Source organism: Pan paniscus, chromosome 5, assembly GCF_029289425.2.
Source record: "Pan paniscus chromosome 5, NHGRI_mPanPan1-v2.0_pri, whole genome shotgun sequence".
NCBI lineage: Eukaryota > Metazoa > Chordata > Mammalia > Primates > Hominidae > Pan > Pan paniscus.
The window spans coordinates 42299559-42316992 of record NC_073254.2 but is presented as its reverse complement, the minus strand read 5'-3'; the positions used below and the strand labels follow the sequence as shown (position 1 = coordinate 42316992).

Sequence of the window (17434 nt, the reverse complement as noted above, 5' to 3'; positions counted from 1 at the left end):
CCAGCAACAGAAGCAGCCACTAAGCACCAAATAAGTTTCTGATGCATAGAGAGTCAGATAACAAGTAAAGATTAAGACACTATTATGTTTCCCAGGAACTTCTTGTTGAAAGAGAGAGACAAATATATAAAAAGTGACAAATACAAACACGGAAGCATTAACCTGCCGTGGGAACATTAAAGAGCGAGAGAGTCAAAGAGCCTAACACGACTTCCTCTGAGACAAAAAGTGTCCCCGGAGCTGTGATGGCCGAGTGGTTAAGGTGTTGGACTCGAAATCCAATGGGGGTTCCCCGCGCAGGTTCAAATCCTGCTCACAGCGTCGCCATTTTCTGGTTAGATTTCCAATTTGCTAATTTCATCAGTTAGCTTTCATTAGTTCACTAGGATAGAAAGTTGTGAGTGCTATCGCTGTGGCTTTTACAGCGCGCGCACACTTGTGGAAATGTACATCAAGAAATATGTACATTTGAAGGCCGGGCGCGGTGGCTCACTTCTGCAATCCCCGCACTTGGGGAGGCCGAAACGGGCGGATCATTTGAGGTCAGGGGTTGGAGACCAGCCTGACCAACACGGTGAAACCCCGTCTCTACTAAAAATGCAGAAAAATTAGCCGGGCTTACTGGCGCACCCCTGTAGTCCCAGCTACTTGGGAGCCTGAGGCAGAAGAATCGCTTGAACCTGGGAGGCGAAGGTTGCAGTGAGCCGAGATCGCGCCACTGCACTCCAGCCTGGGAGACAGAGTGAGACTGTCTCAAAGAAAAAGAAGATACTAGTTGTCTTACATCAAATCATAATGGCAAATACAAGACAGGTGCAACGTTGAAAATATTAGGAATACAATTTCCCTTTTAGATTACTAGTATGACAGCTTTCTTAAAGCATTCTCAGGCAGCAATCTTTACTTTGTATTTGTCCTGATCTCACAGCTGGTGGGAGCCAAAAAAATTAGGATGATAACAATCCGTCATATGCATTAGTTGCTCTTCAAAGCGTTTTGTATAAACAAGGAAACAGAGGCACAAAGAGGATACATTTTGGCTTCTGACCACCTTCTTAAACCCATACGAAACTTCGTCTCCTTATAAGCACTTCTTCATTTTCCACTATTTTGCTTACTTTGAACAGCTATGCAAGTAAAGTTCCTTGTTTCTAAGTTTCTATGTCAAATGTGATTCTGAAAAATGTGTACTTTCCCGAATTCTTGACTCCTCGTTAAATTTGAGTGTCTTCATCTGCTACTTTGAGTTGTAATACCATTTTACAATAAACTTCTCCCTAGTGAGTGGGTACTTGTTTTTTCCTTTTGGACGAGAAGAGGGAAAAACTGTGATTAATACTTCCAGAAATGTATTACAAAGCACTTTACTTTTTGCAATATCTAAATTTAAAATAATATATTGCTCATTACTGATCCACATACATCATTAGTGCCCAATGTAAGTATATTAAAAATGAAATTCAGGCCAGGCACGGTGGCTCACGCCTGTAATCCCAGCACTTCGGGAGGCCGAGGCGGGCGGGTCACCTGAAGTAGGAAGTTCGAGATCAGCCTGACCAACAGGGAGAAACCCCGTCTCTACTAAAAATACAAAATTAGTCGGGCATGGAGGCACATGCCTGTAATCCCAGCTACTTGGGAGGCTGAGGCATGAGAATCACTTGAACCCAGGAGGCGGTGGTTGCGGTGAGCCGAGATCGCGCCGCTGCACTCCAGCCTGGGCAACAAGAGCGAAACTCCGACTCAAAAAAAAAAAAAAAAAAAAAAAATCAAATTCAGGTAAAAGCAGCTGATTGGCCTGAAAAATAAGTAACAAAAAGCTAAAAAGTAGGCACACACATGAAAGAGAAGATAGAAACACCAATATTGCTTTGAAGGAAAGACATTCATCTTAGCACATATATAATGTTTCAAAGATGAAAATTGGTCATTATTTTCAATAAAGACACTTTATGTGAATGTCTATTATGCCAACAAACCACAAAAGAAAACATGCTTTCCTTGAATCAGTGCGGTTTGGGGTTTTAATCCCTACCTAAATAAAGAAACAATCTTTTTTTTTTTCTGGCCCCAATAGTATAATACAATATAATTATGAAAAGAGTAACAGTTAAGACAGAGTTACAGGCAAGGGCCAGTGGCGCAATGGATAACGCGTCTGACTACGGATCAGAAGATTCTAGGTTCGACTCCTGGCTGGCTCGCTTACGCTCTCACTTTTTCCTTCTTCAAAGCCGTATTAACAATCCTGTGAATGTCCTTTTCCAGAGTGGTGCTGTTACTTGAACGTGAAAGAGACAAGCGTCGAAAGAGCCAACTTACAGGATTTTGTTTCTACCTTTCATCTCATTCTCAACTGGAGAAAGGAGAAAGGAGAAAAAGACCATTAGAAAGCTTAAAAATCAAAGAAGCTTAAAAAAAATGTTTTTTCACGTAAATCTTCTTCATCGGTATTTTTTTCCATTGGGAGAAGTCCACATTCCTGGCGTCTCTGAGGCACAGCTCTTTCCCTGGGCATGACTGTTGTCAAAAAGAAAGGGGACATCTGAAGAAACGTTGAATCATAAAGGCAGGGCTGTGGGGATGCAGGATGCAAGCTGCTCCTTGCATCAGCTGGGCCCCCTACACAGAGCTCAACCCTGAAGTCGGTGGACCCAACTCAGCCTCAACATCGCCCCAATCCACCACTCCCGCCACGGGCCTCTTCTCTGCCTCCCAGGTTCCCACCACTTTTCCTCCGCCCTGAGATCCTAGAGAAATAGAAGACAGGAGAATCGGCAGGGACAGAGACAGACAGACAGACAGACAGACAGACAGACAGACAGACAGATATCCCAGAAGAAGATGAGTGTGGAAGGTGGCAGCTTTGGGGCGGTGTCTGAACAGAAGGACCTCCTTTCTCGGCGACCAGGAAGATGGTGGAGGAGAGAGAGGCTGGGAGGCAACCATAGTCAAGCGGGGGAAAATTCCTCAAACTAAACCAAAAGAGCATCTTAATATGTGGTTCGGTTTCCGAACGTGTAGCTTGGATCTTCGCTCTGCATCTCAGGTGAGTTTACTTTAGTCACTTACCAGTATGCGCTGTCAGGGGCACTGCGGGTAAACGAAGGAAACCACAAACCTGGTAGTCCAAATGTGTTGGGCTGTGGACAAGTTGAACGGAGAACTGGCGATTCTTAAAACACCGCATTCACTTACATACTCTTTAAGGGGAGAAATTTTCCGTGAAAGCCAGTGGCAGCCTCACGTGGTGTGGGCATTTATTTGCCTTGGAAACTGCCTGGGATCAGAAAAAAAGAATGAAGCACAGCCATTGCGAGGAAAAAAACCTCGTATCTTGCTGCTATTAGTATCACACTCTCACCAAGTCACTGGCCACGCTGAGCCTGCTTTCCTTTCCCTATTGAAACTCGTTTAAAGCGTCAAAATAATATTGTCTCCCTTTCAATATTGAGAATGAAAAAAATTGAAAAAAGTATATATTGCTTCCTAACGTTTCACTAAAAACTAAACAGGCAAATGTCATATCTCTTCTTAATTCCCCATTCCCTAAAACACACCCACCTAGCTGCCGCACTACTCCAACCCAATTTTCTTCAGTACATTCTTCCTAATGCTTGCATCTTTTTTGTTGTTCTTTGTTTGTTTTGAGACGGAGTTTCGCTCTTGTTGCCCAGGCCCAGGCTGGAGTACTATGGCACGGCCTCAGCTCACCGCAACCTCCGCCTCCCGGGCTTAAGTGATTCTCCTGCCTCAGCCTCCCTAGTAGCTGGGATTACAGGCATGAGCCCAGCTTATTTTGTATTTTTAATAGAGACGGGGTTTCACCATATTGGTCAGGCTGGTCTCCAATTCCCGACCTCAAATGATCACCCCGCCTCGGCCTCCCAAAGTGCTGGGATTACAGATTCGAGCCACCGTGCCCGGCCTGTTCTTTTCATTTTTCACAATAAAGGGAAACGAACGTAAATAGCCTTCTCGCTTGACGAATAAGAGGGCGTCTTAATTTCGGATTCAGAGCAGCTGTGATTCGATTCAGAGCAGCAGCTGTGATTCGATTCGGAGCACCTGGGATTCGATTCGGAGCACCTGTGATTCGACAGGCTTAAATTAAAAGGCCTCCCTTCAGGCAAGTGAAGGGCCCCACCATGACATCCAGTGGCCCGTACGGGGATCGAACCCGCGACCTTGGCGTTATTAGCACCACGCTCTAGCCAACTGAGCTAACCGGATACACGAATGCGCTAATGTTTTAAAGGAAACCACATATAAATTCGTTGACATTTTTGTTTTTCTAAATAAAACAGAACTTTTTTCTTTCTTACTCCTTTCAAGAGACCTTTGAGACTATATTTACAGACTTTAGCAAGGAAGTCCAAACTATTTTAACTCTGAGCCAGACTAGAAAATTCACGGAGAAATTTTTGACAGAGGATGTGGGAAAAGCGCTGTAATAGGATTTTCAATGGTGAGTGAAGGGAACCTCCTCTTTTTATTTTATTTTTGTTGTTGTTAGACAACAAAATTTTTTTTTTGAACGGCACTGCTCCTTGCGGAGTATGGCTAATTCAAAGGCAGTACGCCCAGAGTCGGCAGCCTTCTCTTTTTAGTCATGTCAGTGTACTGGATCGCAAGTTGCAAACTTCCCTTTAGTGACTTGTAACTTAAGGACTTATTATTTTCAGGTTGGTTCAAGACAACGCCGCCGAAAGGAAGGCGAATGGGGTTGAGGGAAGGAGCCGCGCCTTCTCAGTGTCTCTGAAGTCACAAACATAAGCATTGATGTAATCGGCGAAGATATTCAGGGGTGGAAACTGAGGTAGCCCAGCAGTACCGGAATTACATAGTAAATCTGGTATGTTTTTTGAGGGTGGTAGAAAAGGGCTACAGAGGTTTGCAGAAGGGCAAGGTTGTGGTGGCACCCCGCTAGGTATTAAGTCTCATTTAACAGCACTTGCTGTGTGTCACTCAAATTCTAACTTGGGAACCGAAGGATTTCAGCCCGAGTTGGAGAGGCCAGAATAAGTGAGATATGCTCTTTCATCCTTGGTCAGGCTACTGGTTTTATCACCTGGAGACAAGTTGAAAGAAACCTCCTGCAGCGTCAGGAACTCTCTCTCTACATGTGCCTGGGGTTTCCTTCGTGTTTTTGGAACTTTCAAGATCACTGACGCCTAATAAACTTTTAACGAATATATTAGCAGTTAAATGAATCAGCAAGTAACGATTTTGTTGATTCTAAAACTGACGCTGGCGCGAGGAAGTGTTGGAATTCCAGTGTTACTCTTAATGTATTCAACGGTTAAAGACCGAAGTAGCACCAGGAGCTTCGATGTTTTTCATTCTTCTAGTCCTCAAGAGGTTTTATCCTAGGTGTCAAGAACTGAGGCTTCTACTTGCTCAAAAATCACCTGAAAGTAAACTCTCTGATACAGTTCCTGCAGTAACACATCCTCTTCACCGGTCGCAAGGAATTACATTCTGGCTTTTGGGGATCCCTCTTGCACATTCCGACTGGTGTTTATATACCTCCGAAGTTCACATGTAAAGCCATACCAAGGGAATGAACTTGTCATATATGACATCAACACCGGAAGGATTACCCTTTTTTCTCCTTCAGATAAATGGGAGCTAATCTTCTAACATTCCTGTACTCCGTCCTGAGGCTTGTTGGTAGGCAGAGCTCTTCATGCTGTCCTGACTCTAACAGCACCAGCCTGGGTACTTGCTCTTTCTTTTGTAACGAAAACCAAATACTATTGAAGAAAATCTGCACCCGGGACTAGAGAAATCACATTTTTTGCTAGTAACACCTAAGATTAAAATCTGTTCTTCTCACCCCACCCCCACCTTCAATTGTGTTTCCCGGATCCAAAAACCGTATTATTCTTTACTTTGCTTCAAAGGAAATACTATGTGTTAACGTTACCAGCAGTAATTCCAGACAAAAAGAAGAGTTCAATACAAGGTTTTCTGTCCTTCCTTAACCGTAAACATGATATAAAATGAGGATCAAATCTCCGTTAATCCTAGATCCTAACTATCCCCATATCCTCCTCAGAGACTATCGAATTTCTTACTTTCTTATCTTCCCTAAAATAATCTATGCATAATCAAGCATATCATTGCTATCTTCACCTGCATTATTGGCAACACAGCGGAACATCTGTCACAAGTGTCTTGTAAGATATATGTATTGTTTTCTTTTTCTTTTTCTTTTTTTTTTTTTTTTGAGACGGAGTCTCTGTCGCCCAGGCTGGAGTGCAGTGGAGCGATCTCGGCTCACTGCAGCCTCCGCCTCCTGGGCTCAAGCGATTCTCCTGCCTCAGCCCTCCCCAAGTAGCGGGGATTACAGGCGCCCGCCACCACACCCGTCTATTTTTTGTATTTTTAGTAGAGACGGGGTTTCACCATGTTGTCCAGGCCGCTATCGAACTCCTGACCTCAGGTGATCCGGCCGCCTCAGCCTTCCAAAGTGTTGGGATTACCGGCATGAGCCACGGATCTTGGCCATGTAAGATAATTTCAAAATATTTATGTTATATTCCAGATTAGGTTATTTTAATTTTCTAAGACTGCCTCAGGAAAAATACTGAATCAATACTAACAATTTTTTTTTTTAAAGAAATGTGGATGACCTCACCATGTTGTCCAGGCTGGCCTTGATTTATAGAACCAAGTGATCCTCTCGCCTGAGCCTCCCAAGTATCTGGGGCCACTGTGCTCCCGCACCTGCCACTGTGCCCAGCTCATTTATTTTACAATGTGAATATATATATGCACATATATGTGTGTGTGTGTGTGTGTGTGTAATCACATATAGCCTTAGTATTACTAAAATTCAGGTTATTTTTAATATGTCCTCTCTTGCGTCTCTGCACAGTAAAAATGACTAGCTATGCACTGGGACTGTCCCTGCAACTGAAAACAACTAAAATGCTGTACAAAACAAGCAAAGCTTCTGAAAAAATTCAAAGTGCTGATAATAATTTAAGGATTTAACAGACCAAATTCTGAGTGAAAGTAGAAACACAGGGAGTTAAGCATAGAACTGAAAGTGCTTGGCCAGGCGCCGTGACTCACTCCTGTAATCCCAGCACTTTGGGAGGCCGAGGCGGGCAGATCACCTAAGGTCAGGAGTTTGAGACCAGCCTGTCCAACAAGGCGAAACCCCGTCTCTACTAAAAAAATACAAAAATTAGCCAGGTGTGGCGGAGGGCCCCTGTAATCCCAGTTACTCGGGAGGCTGAGGCAGGAGAATCGCTTGAATCCGGGAGGCGGAGTTTGCAGTAAGCCGAGATCAAGCCACTGCACTCCAGCCTGGGCGACTCCAGCCTGGGCGATACTCCGTCTTAAAAAAAAAAAAAAAAGTGCTTATGCCCTGATTCTTATGTGTTTCATAACATCATGACATGTAAGTGTGGCCGGGCACGGTGGCTCACGCCTGTAATCCCAACGCTTTGGGAGGCCGAGGTGAGGGGATCACGAGGTCAGGTGACCGAGACCATCCTACCCAACATGGTGAAACCCCGTCTCTACTAAAAATACAAAAAAATTGCTTGAACCCAGCAGACGGAGGTTGCAGTGAGCCGAGATCACGCCACTGCACTCCAACCTGGGCGACAGAGCGAGACTCCATCTGAAAAACAAACAAGCAAAAAAACATGTAAGTAAGTGCACACTGAATGAGGTACTGAATAAGATTGCTTTCTTCCCCTCAACGAATTACTAAAACCTGTGGAGGAGCTCATGTTTATGGGCATGGAACTGCGTTTTGTGAAATGACTTACAAGAGCCCTTTTCATTATAAGGGCAAATGCATGTATTCCCTTACCATATAAATTAAATGTCAATATGGACTTACATATTGGTAGATGGCTGACATTTGGTGGAGGGCCAGTATTACACAGTTAACGCGGCCAAACATTAATTTAGCAGAGTCGACATGTACAAAAGAGTCCGGAAACAGCTGTCGAAACCCGGAATTGAACCAGAGACCTGCAGAAGATCTTCAGTCTAACACTCTCCCAATTGAGCTATTTCGGCCATCTGTAAGGAATGAGTTGTTTTGTTTTTTTATTCTTTTTTTTTTCCTTTTTTTTTTTTTGTCAGTTACTTTCAAATCGCCCTTCATGAACACCCTCCTAGTTTCCCTTCTGGGTGCTATATTTCAGAGAAAGTAAAACATATATGGTTCCTTAGGATATTAATTGGATGGGCATAGGGATTTTGTGATTCAAAACTTCCTGCTGAAATGGGTTGCTTCCTAGAATTGAAGACACCACCAGACACCACCATCTGGGATAATTTCTTTTTTCTTTTCTTTTTTTTTTTTTTGTTTTTCTGAGACAGTTTTGCTCTTGTTGCCCAGGCTGGAGTGCAATGGCGCGATCTTGGCTCACCGCAACCTCCACCTCCCGGGTTCAAGCGATTCTCCTGCCTCAGCCTCCCAAGTAGCTGAGATTACAGACACGCGGTACTACGCCAAGATTTTTTTTTTTTTTTTTTTTTTTTGTATTTTTAGTACAGATGGGGTTTCTCCATGTTGGTCAGGCTGGTCTCGAACTCCCGACCTCAGGTGATCCGCCCGCCTCTGTCTCCCAAAGTGCTGGTATTACAGGCGTGAGCCACCACGCCTGGCCGGAAGTATTGAGTTTTAGGAAAAATGAAGGATTATGCACATATATTTACTTAAGAATATACATTTCTTTTTGGCAAATTCTACATAATATAAGGCTAAACACACTAATCTAGGAATAGTAATTATTTCTGAGAAAGGGAGTGGCATTGCAGGTGAGGAGATATTTTTGCTGTTTTTCCTGTATTGTGTAGAATACTTATATTCAGAAAATAGCCATTATTTGGATAATTAAAAGAATAATAATTTGGCATATACTATATTAAAATACATGAGATAGTTGAAGTCGACAAACCTTACCTCCTACGTAATGTAAAACTTTATACTATTTAGTTATTGACAAAGCCAAACACAACCTTCCTCTTTTTTTGGGGGGGGGAGGGGCCGGAGTCTCGCTCTCTCTCCCACTCTCCCAGTCCTGCAGTGCACTGGCGCGATCTCGGCTCACTGCAAGCTCCGCCTCCAGGGTTCACGCCATTCTCCTGCCTCAGCCTCCCGAGTAGCTGAGACTATAGCCGCCCGCACCACGCCCGGCTAACTTTTTGTATTTTTAGTAGAGACGGGGGTTTCACCGTGTTAGCCAGGATGGTCTCGATCTCCTGACCTCATGATCCATCCGCGTCGGCCTCCCAAAGTGCTGGGATTACAGGCGTGAGCCACCACGCCCGGACACAAACCTTCCCCTTTTGCCTGAACCTGCTGATAGGCAGACCGTTCCCTTTTATCTCCTAGCCAATCCAGTTCTCTGTTTCATGAGTGATTAGCTAAAATTAGAACTGTTTGTCTCTGTGTTGCGGGTCTCCAAGACTCACTCCTAGGTTCAATGATTGGCTAGAAGGGCTCACAGGACTCAGCATATAATCATCCTCACAAGTAATTCCAAATGTAAATAACGTCACCTATAACTTTTGAAGTTATATTTTTACCTCACCTTCCTCCACCTATTTGTACCACACCTTCCCCAACTCCCTGGCAACCACTGATCTTTTTTACTATCTACCTCTCTTTATAAAAGTCTAAGCAAAACCACCCTGCAGAGTACACTCTGATCTTCAGATCCAGAGTGCTCTCCCAGTTGTAATAACCAAAGACAGAAATCAACCTCCTCACTTACCGAGTTTGGTCTTTGTGTTAGTGCTGTGAGTCACAAAGGAGTGAAAGCCTCCCTCAGACATCCATCTTCTTCACTCAGGCACTAAATCCTTTCTAGCTTGTTCTGGTCCTCCCCTGACTGGCAACTTGGGGATTTCACACTGAGGCCAGCTCCTGACCCCTGAGCTACAGGCATCTGTCTGTGGTAGCACAGTAAGGATTTGATTTTGATTCTTTGAGGGCTCCCTTGGTTTGGTTTTGTTGGTGGCTTTTGTTTAACTTGGTATTATGGATAAATCTAAATCCACGCCTCAACCCCTTTCAAAAGCCCTCACGCTTTGCCACTGTGCTAACAATTCAGTTAATTACCTCTCATGCTTTGCCACTGTGCTAATAATTCAGTTAATTACCTCTCATGCTTTGCCACTGTGATAACAATTCAGTTAATTACCTTTAAAAAATGGCAATATTTAACTATTAGGAGTAGCTCTTCTAATTCCTTGATAATTTAAGATAATTGAAGTCCATGTTTTAAACAGCTAAGGTTATTTACAATTATGTTATCCCCTATCCGCCTATGTTTACCTTTTTTTTTTCTTTCTTTGAGATGGAGTCTTGCTTTGTCCGCCAAGCTGGAGTGCAGTGGCGCCATCTCAGCTCACTGCAGCCTGCGCCTCCCGTGTTCAAGCAATTCTCCTGCCTCAGCCTCCCAGGTAGCTGGGATTACAGGTGCCCACCACCACACCTAGCTAATTTTTGTATTTTTGTAGAGATGGGGTTTCACCATGTTGGCAAGGCTGGTCTCAAACTCCTGACCTCAGGTGATCAGCCTGCCTTGGCCTCCCAAAGTGCTGAGACTACAGGCTTGAGACACTGCACCAGGCCACCTTTTTTCTTTTCCTTTTCTTTTTTTTTTTTTTAACTACAGCTGCTAGCAGCTCTAAGAAATTGTGTTTACTTTTATTATTATTATTATTATTATTATTATTATTATTATTATTTTCCTTTCTTGAGACAGGGTCTCTGTTTCCCAAGCTGAAGTGTAGCTCTCTGCAACCTTGAACTCTTGGGTTCAAGCAATCCTCCCACCTCAACCTCTTGAGTGGCTGGGACTACAGATGTGTAGTCCCACTATGTCTGGCTAATTTTTTAAATTTTTGTAGAGACAGGGTCTCACTACGTTGCCCAGGCTAGTCTGGAACTCCTGGCCTTAAGTGATCCTCCCACCTTGGCCTCCCAAAGTGCTGGCTTTTGAAATTACAGGCTTGAGCCAACATGCCAGGCCATGTTTACCTTTTTAAATAAACTTTATATTTTAGACCATTTTTAGATGTATATAAAAATTGTGCAGAAAATACAGAATTCCCATATAATCCCTTCCCCAACTTCATTTTGAGCTAGTGTGCAAAGTGTTCTTAACATTAACATCTTGCATTAATGTGGTACATTGGTTACAATGAATGAATCAATATTAATACAATATCGACCAGGCACAGTGGCTCATGCCTGTAATCCCAGCACGTTGGGAGGCCAAGGTGGGCGGAGTTTGAGACCAGCCTGGCCAACATGGAGGAACCCGTCTCTATTGAAAAAACAAAAATTAGCTGGGCGTGGTGGCCGGTGCCTATAATCCCAGCTACTCGGGAGGCTGAGGCAGGAGAATTGCTTGAACCCGGGAGGCAGAGGTTGCAGTGAGACGAGATCGTGCCACTGTATTCCAGCCTGGGCAACAGAGCAAGACTCCGTCTTGAAAATAAAAGACAAAAAACAAACAAACAAAATATGCACGTAGCTGGGCGCGGTGGCTCACACCTGTAATCCCAGCACTTTGGGAGGCCGAGGCGGGCGGATCACCTGAGGTCGGGAGTTCGAGACCAACCTGACCAACATGGTGAAACCCCGTCTCTACTAAAAATACAAAAACTAGCTGGGCGCGGTGGTGGGCGCCTGTAATCCCAGCTACTAGGGAGGCTGAGACATGAGAATAGCTTGAACCCGGGAGGCGGAGGTTGCAGTGAGCCGAGATCGTGCCATTGCACTCTAGCCTGGGCAACAGAGTGAGACTCTGTCTCAAAAACAACAACAACAACAACAACAAAATACAAAATAAAAAAATGCATGTAAAGTTCCTCTATGTCTTTTAATGACTTTATAGCTGATTTCTTTTTGTCATTGAACAATATTTCATTGTATGGATATACCACAGTTTGTTCATCTATTCACCTATTGAAGGACAGCTTGGTTGCTTCCAAGTTTTGAAAATTATGAATAAAGTTGTTATAAACACTCATGTGCAGGTTTTTTTGTGGACTTAAGCTCTTTAATTCTTTGGGTAAATATTAAGGAGTGCAATTGCTGAATGTTATGGTAAAAGTATATTTAGCTTTTAAAGAAACTGCCAGATTGTCTTTCAAAGAGATGGTACAATTTTGCATTTCCACCAGCAATGAATGAGAGTTGGTGTCGCTCCACATCCTCATCAGCATTTGGTGTTGTCAGTGTTCTGGATTTCGGCCATTTTAATAGGTATGTTGTGTTATCTCATTTTTTTTTTAATTTGAATTTCCCTAAACATATGCTGTGGACCATCTTTTCATATGCATATTAATCATCTGTATATCTTCTTTGGTGAAGTGACTGTTAAGGTCTTTGGCCATTTTTTCATGGGGTTGTTTGTGTTCTTACTGATGAGTTTTAAGAGCTCTTTGTGTATTTTGAATAACAGTACTTTATCCGATAGGTCTTTTGCATGTATTTTCTCTCAGTCTGCGGCTTGTATTTTCATTGTCTTGGTGTTATAGTGTTTTTGATCACTAGCATGTCTTTTTGGTTCTTTCTTAGAATTTCCATCTCTCTGCTTACATTGCCCATGTGTTCTTGTATGCTGTCATCTTATTCTTAGCATCTTAATCAGTTGTTTCAAATTCCTGGTTTGAGAATTCCAACAACCCTGTCATATCCGAGTCTGGTTCTGATGTTTGCTCTCTCTCTTTAAACTGTGTATTTTGTCTTTTTTTATATCTTATGTTTTTCTTGATAGCAGGACATGCTGTGCTGGATAAAATGAGCTGCTATAAGCAGGCCTTTAGTAATGTGGTGGCAAAGTGTGGAGGGAGAAAAGCATTCTGTAGTCCCACAAGTAGGTCTCAGTCTATTAGTGAGCCTGTGTCTCTGGACTGTGAGCTTTAAACATGCTTTTTAGGTTTTTCCCCACTTTCGGTGGTACTGGATGGCTAGAGTGGGCTGGAGTTGGTTATTTCCCTTCCCGCAGATCCATCGGGCTCTTGATAAAACCCCAACAGGGGCCGGGCGCGGTGGCTCACGCCTGTAATCCCAGCACTTTGGGAGGCCGAGGCGGGCGGATCACGAGGTCAGGAGATCGAGACCATCCTGGCTAACACGGTGAAACCCCGTCTCTACTAAAAATACAAAAAATTAGCCAGGCGTGGTGGCGGGCGCCTGTAGTCCCAGCTACTCGGGAGGCTGAGGCAGGAGAATGGCGTGAACCCGGGAGGCGGAGCTTGCAGTGAGCCGAGATCGCGCCACTGCACTCCAGCCTGGGCGACAGAGCGAGACTCCGTCTCAAAAAAAAAAAAAAAAAAAAAAAAAAACCCCAACAGGTTAGATTGAGATTAAATGGTTTCTTCTGAGGGCAGACCTTGTTAAGAACAGAATGGGCCGGGCGCGGTGGCTCAAGCCTGTAATCCCAGCACTTTGGGAGGCCGAGGCAGGTGGATCACCTGAGATCAGGAGTTCAAGATCAGCTTGGCCAACATGGCGAAACCCCGTCTCTACTAAAGATACAAAAATCAGCCGGGCGTGGTGGCAGGCTCCTGTGATCCCAGCTGCTCAGGAGGCTGAGGCAGAGAGAACTGCTTAAAACCCAGGAGGCGGAGGTTACAGTAAGCTGAGATCGCGCCGCTGCACGCCAGTCTGGGCGATAGAGCGAGACTCCGCCTTAAAAAAAAAAAAAAGAACAGAATGATCTGGCCTGTTGCAAACTGGTTCTTGCCCTACCCGCTACCAGAGGGGATTTTTCTCCCTCATTGTGAGAACTTGGTTGAGCTCCTGAGATAAAATTCACAAATTTGTAGCTGGAGGTTTTTCCCTGAGATTTGTCCACAGAAAGCCTCAAGCAGTTTCTTAATTACAACTCAGGTGTCCCTCCTCTAGCACTGATTCAGGTGGAGGATTTTGCTCTTTGGGTTTCCGGTCTGGTAAGTTGTAGTACTCCGTATTTGCCTTTCTGTCTCTCCAATTTTGGGGGCAGTGGTTTGCCCTGTGACCTCACAGGAAGTATGGAAAACCTTCAGCCATGAGTGTGGATTTTCCTATTTTTAGTTCCATCGTGGTTTTGTTGTTTTCTTTTTTTCTTTTCTTTTCTTTTCTTTTTTTTTTTTTTTTGAGACGGAGTCTTACTCTGTTGCCCAGGCTGGAGTGCAGTAGCGCGGTCTCGGCTCACTGCTGGCTCCGCCTCCCGGGTTCACGCCATTCTCCTGCCTCAGCCTCCTGAGTAGCTGGGACTACAGGTGCCCGCCACCACGCCCGGCTAATTTTTTGTATTTTTAGTAGAGACGGGGGTTTCACCGTGTTAGCCAGGATGGTCTCAATCTCCTGACCTCGTGATCCGCCCGCCTCGGCCTCCCAAAGTGCTGGGATTACAGGCGTGAACCACCGTGCCCAGCCTGTTTTTCTTTTCACTATTTAGTTCCTGTGAACCATCAGGTCATCTTAACTTTTAATTTTGAAATTATTATAGATTAACAAGGAGTTACAAAGAAAGTAGAGAACTCCCCTGTACCCTTAACCCAGTTTCCTACAATGATTACTTCTTTTTTTTTTTGAGACGGAGTCTCGCTCTGTCGCCCAGGAGGGAGTCCAGTGGCGTGATCTCGGCTCACTGCAACCTCCCCTCTTGGGTTCAAGCGATTCTCCTGCCTCAGGCTCCGGAGTAGCTGGGATTACGGGCACCCACCAGCACACCAGGCTAATTTTTGTACTTTAAGTAGAGACAAGGTTTCGCCATGTTGGCCTAGCTAGTCTTAAATTCCTCACCTCAGGTGATCCACCCATCTCAGCCTCCCAAAGTGCTGGGATTACATGGGTGAGCCACTCAATGTGCCAGCCCAATGGTTACTTCTTATATAACACAATATCGAACACAGGAATTTAATATTGGTATGACATGTGTGTATGGTTCTAAATCATTTTTATCACATGTGTAGGTTTGTGTACCTAACACTGGAAACAAGACACTAAAACAATTCCAGCACCATAAAGATCTCCCTGTTAATGCCACCCCTTAATTAGTCATACCCACTTACCTCTCCTCTTAACAAAAATTCTTTTTTTTTTTTTTGTTTAAGATAGAGTCTCGCTCTGTCACCCAGGCTGGAGTGCAATCTCAGCTCACTGCAACCTCTGCCTCCCGCGTTCAAGTGATTCTCCTGCCTCTGCCTCTGCCTCCCGAGTAGCTGGGATTACAGGTGTCAGTTGCCAGGCCTGGCTACTTTTTCTATTTTTAGTAGAGATGAGGTTTCACCATGTTGGCTAGGCTGGTCTCAAACTCCTGACTTCAAGTGATCCTCTCGCCTCGGCCTCCCACAGTTCTCAGATTACAGGCGTAAGCCACCGTGCCCGGCCTTGACAAAAATTCTACCATTCTTTTTTGTTTTGAGAATGTTATAGAAATAGAATCATATAATAGATGACCTTTAAAGATTGGCCTTTTCCACAGCCTAGTTCCCTCAAGATCCGTCCAACTCATGATATCAATAGCTCCTGACTTTTTATTGTTGAGTATTCCATGGTATGGATGGACAACTGTTTATTTAACCATTCACATACTGAAAGACATTTTGATGCTTTCCAGTGTTTTGCTATTACAAATAAAGCTGCTATTAACAATTGTATACAGATTTTTGTGTGGACATAAGTTTTCACATCATTTTTGGTCTATATATTTTGAAACCATGTTATTGGATGCGTACACATTTAGAATGTTTATGTTTCTCTTTTATAAAATGTCTCCTATTACTATAAAATGCATACCTTATTGTTATGAAATATCTCTGTGGTAATGCTTCTTGTCTTAAATTCTACATTTTAAAAAATGTTGGCCGGATGTGGTGGCTCACACCTATAATCCCACTTTGGATTATAGGTGTGATCCTATAACTTGGGGAGGTCGAGGCAGGAGGACCACTGGATGTCAGGAATTTGAAACCAAGCTGGCCAACATGGTGAAACCCTGTCTCTACTAAAAATACAAAAATTAGCTGGGCATGGTGGTGCACGCCTGGAATCCCAGCTACTCCGGAGGTGAGGCAGGAGAATCGCTTGAACCTGGGAGATGGAAGTTGCAGTGAGCTGAGATCATGCCACTAAACTCCAGTATGGGTGACAGTGTGAGACTCCATCTCAAAAAATAAATAAATAAAAATAAACAAACAAATAGTAAAGTTAATATAGCCACACCAGGTAAAAAACTAAACATAGGATTAGCTTTTGTTTTGTATATTTTTAACATTTCTCTTCTAGATCACTTACTTTATATCCTTATGCATATTTTCCCCCATGGCATTTTTTAAATTGTGGTAAAACATACATAATATAAAATTTGCCATTTTTATCATTTTAAGAGTACATTTTGGTAAAATTAAATAAATTCAGTGTGGTGGAACCATCACCATCATCCATCTCCAGAACTTTTTTAGCATCCCAAACTGAAACTCTATAACCATTAAACAAAAACTCCCCATCTGCTCCCCTTCAGCCCTTGGTACCCATTGTCTATCTCTATAAATTTTGCTTGTGCTTTTATGTATCTAATAGAAGTGGATTATACAATATTTGTCCTGTTTGGCTTTTTTCACTTAGTTTAATGTCCTCAAAGTTCATTCACGTCATGGTATTTATGAGAATTTCATTTTTTCTAAGGCTAAAGTATATCCCATTGCATGTATATATCACACATTTATCTGTCAATGGACATTGGGTTAAATCTATCTTTTTTGGGGGGGAGGGGATGAAAAGGTCTCACACTGTCACCAGGCTGGAGTGCAATGGCAGCTAATTTTAAATTTTTTTTGTAGAAGTAGCGGTCTTGCATTTTGCCCAATCCTGTCTTGAACTCCTTGCCTCAAGGGTTCCTTCAGCCTCAGCCTCCCAAACTGCTGGAATTACAGATGTGACCCAGCGTGCCCAGCCCCATCTTTTGACTATTGTGAATAATGCTGCTGGGAACAACTGGCGTGCAAGTATCTGAGCTTCTGCTTTCTTTTTTTTTTTTTTTTTTTGAGAGGAGTCTGGCTCTGTCGCCCAGGCTGGAATGCAGTGGCCTGATCTCGGCTCACTGCAAGCTCCGCCACCCGGGTTCATGCCATTCTCCTGCCTCAGCCTCCCGAGTAGCTGGGACTACAGAAGCCCGCCACCACGCCCGGCTAATTTTTTTGTATTTTTAGTAGAGACGGGGTTTCACCATGTTAGCCAGGATGGTCTCGATCTCCTGACTCTCCTGACCTCGTGATCTGCCCACCTCGGCCTCCCAAAGTGCTGGGATTACAGGCGTGAGCCACGGGGCCCGGCTGAGCTTCTGCTTTCAATTCATTTAGATAAACACCTAGAAGTGGAATTGCTGGACCGTATGGTAATAATATGTTTAATTTTTTTAGAAACTGCCATACTGTTTTCTACAGTGGCTGT

At 43.7% G+C, this 17434-nt stretch overlaps 3 non-coding genes across 3 annotated transcripts; 2 read left to right on the top strand and 1 right to left on the bottom strand.

Annotated features, from left to right (window-relative positions):
• Nucleotides 1-239: 239 nt before the first annotated feature.
• Nucleotides 240-321, top strand: TRNAS-CGA (transfer RNA serine (anticodon CGA)). Its single transcript has one exon. It is a non-coding gene; the product is annotated as a tRNA-Ser (tRNA).
• A 1810-nt stretch (nt 322-2131) lies between these two features.
• On the top strand, nt 2132-2204 carry TRNAR-ACG (transfer RNA arginine (anticodon ACG)). The gene has a single exon. It is a non-coding gene; the product is annotated as a tRNA-Arg (tRNA).
• A 1948-nt stretch (nt 2205-4152) lies between these two features.
• TRNAI-AAU (transfer RNA isoleucine (anticodon AAU)) lies at nt 4153-4233 on the bottom strand. The gene has a single exon. It is a non-coding gene; the product is annotated as a tRNA-Ile (tRNA).
• Between the last annotated feature and the right edge of the window lie 13201 nt (nt 4234-17434).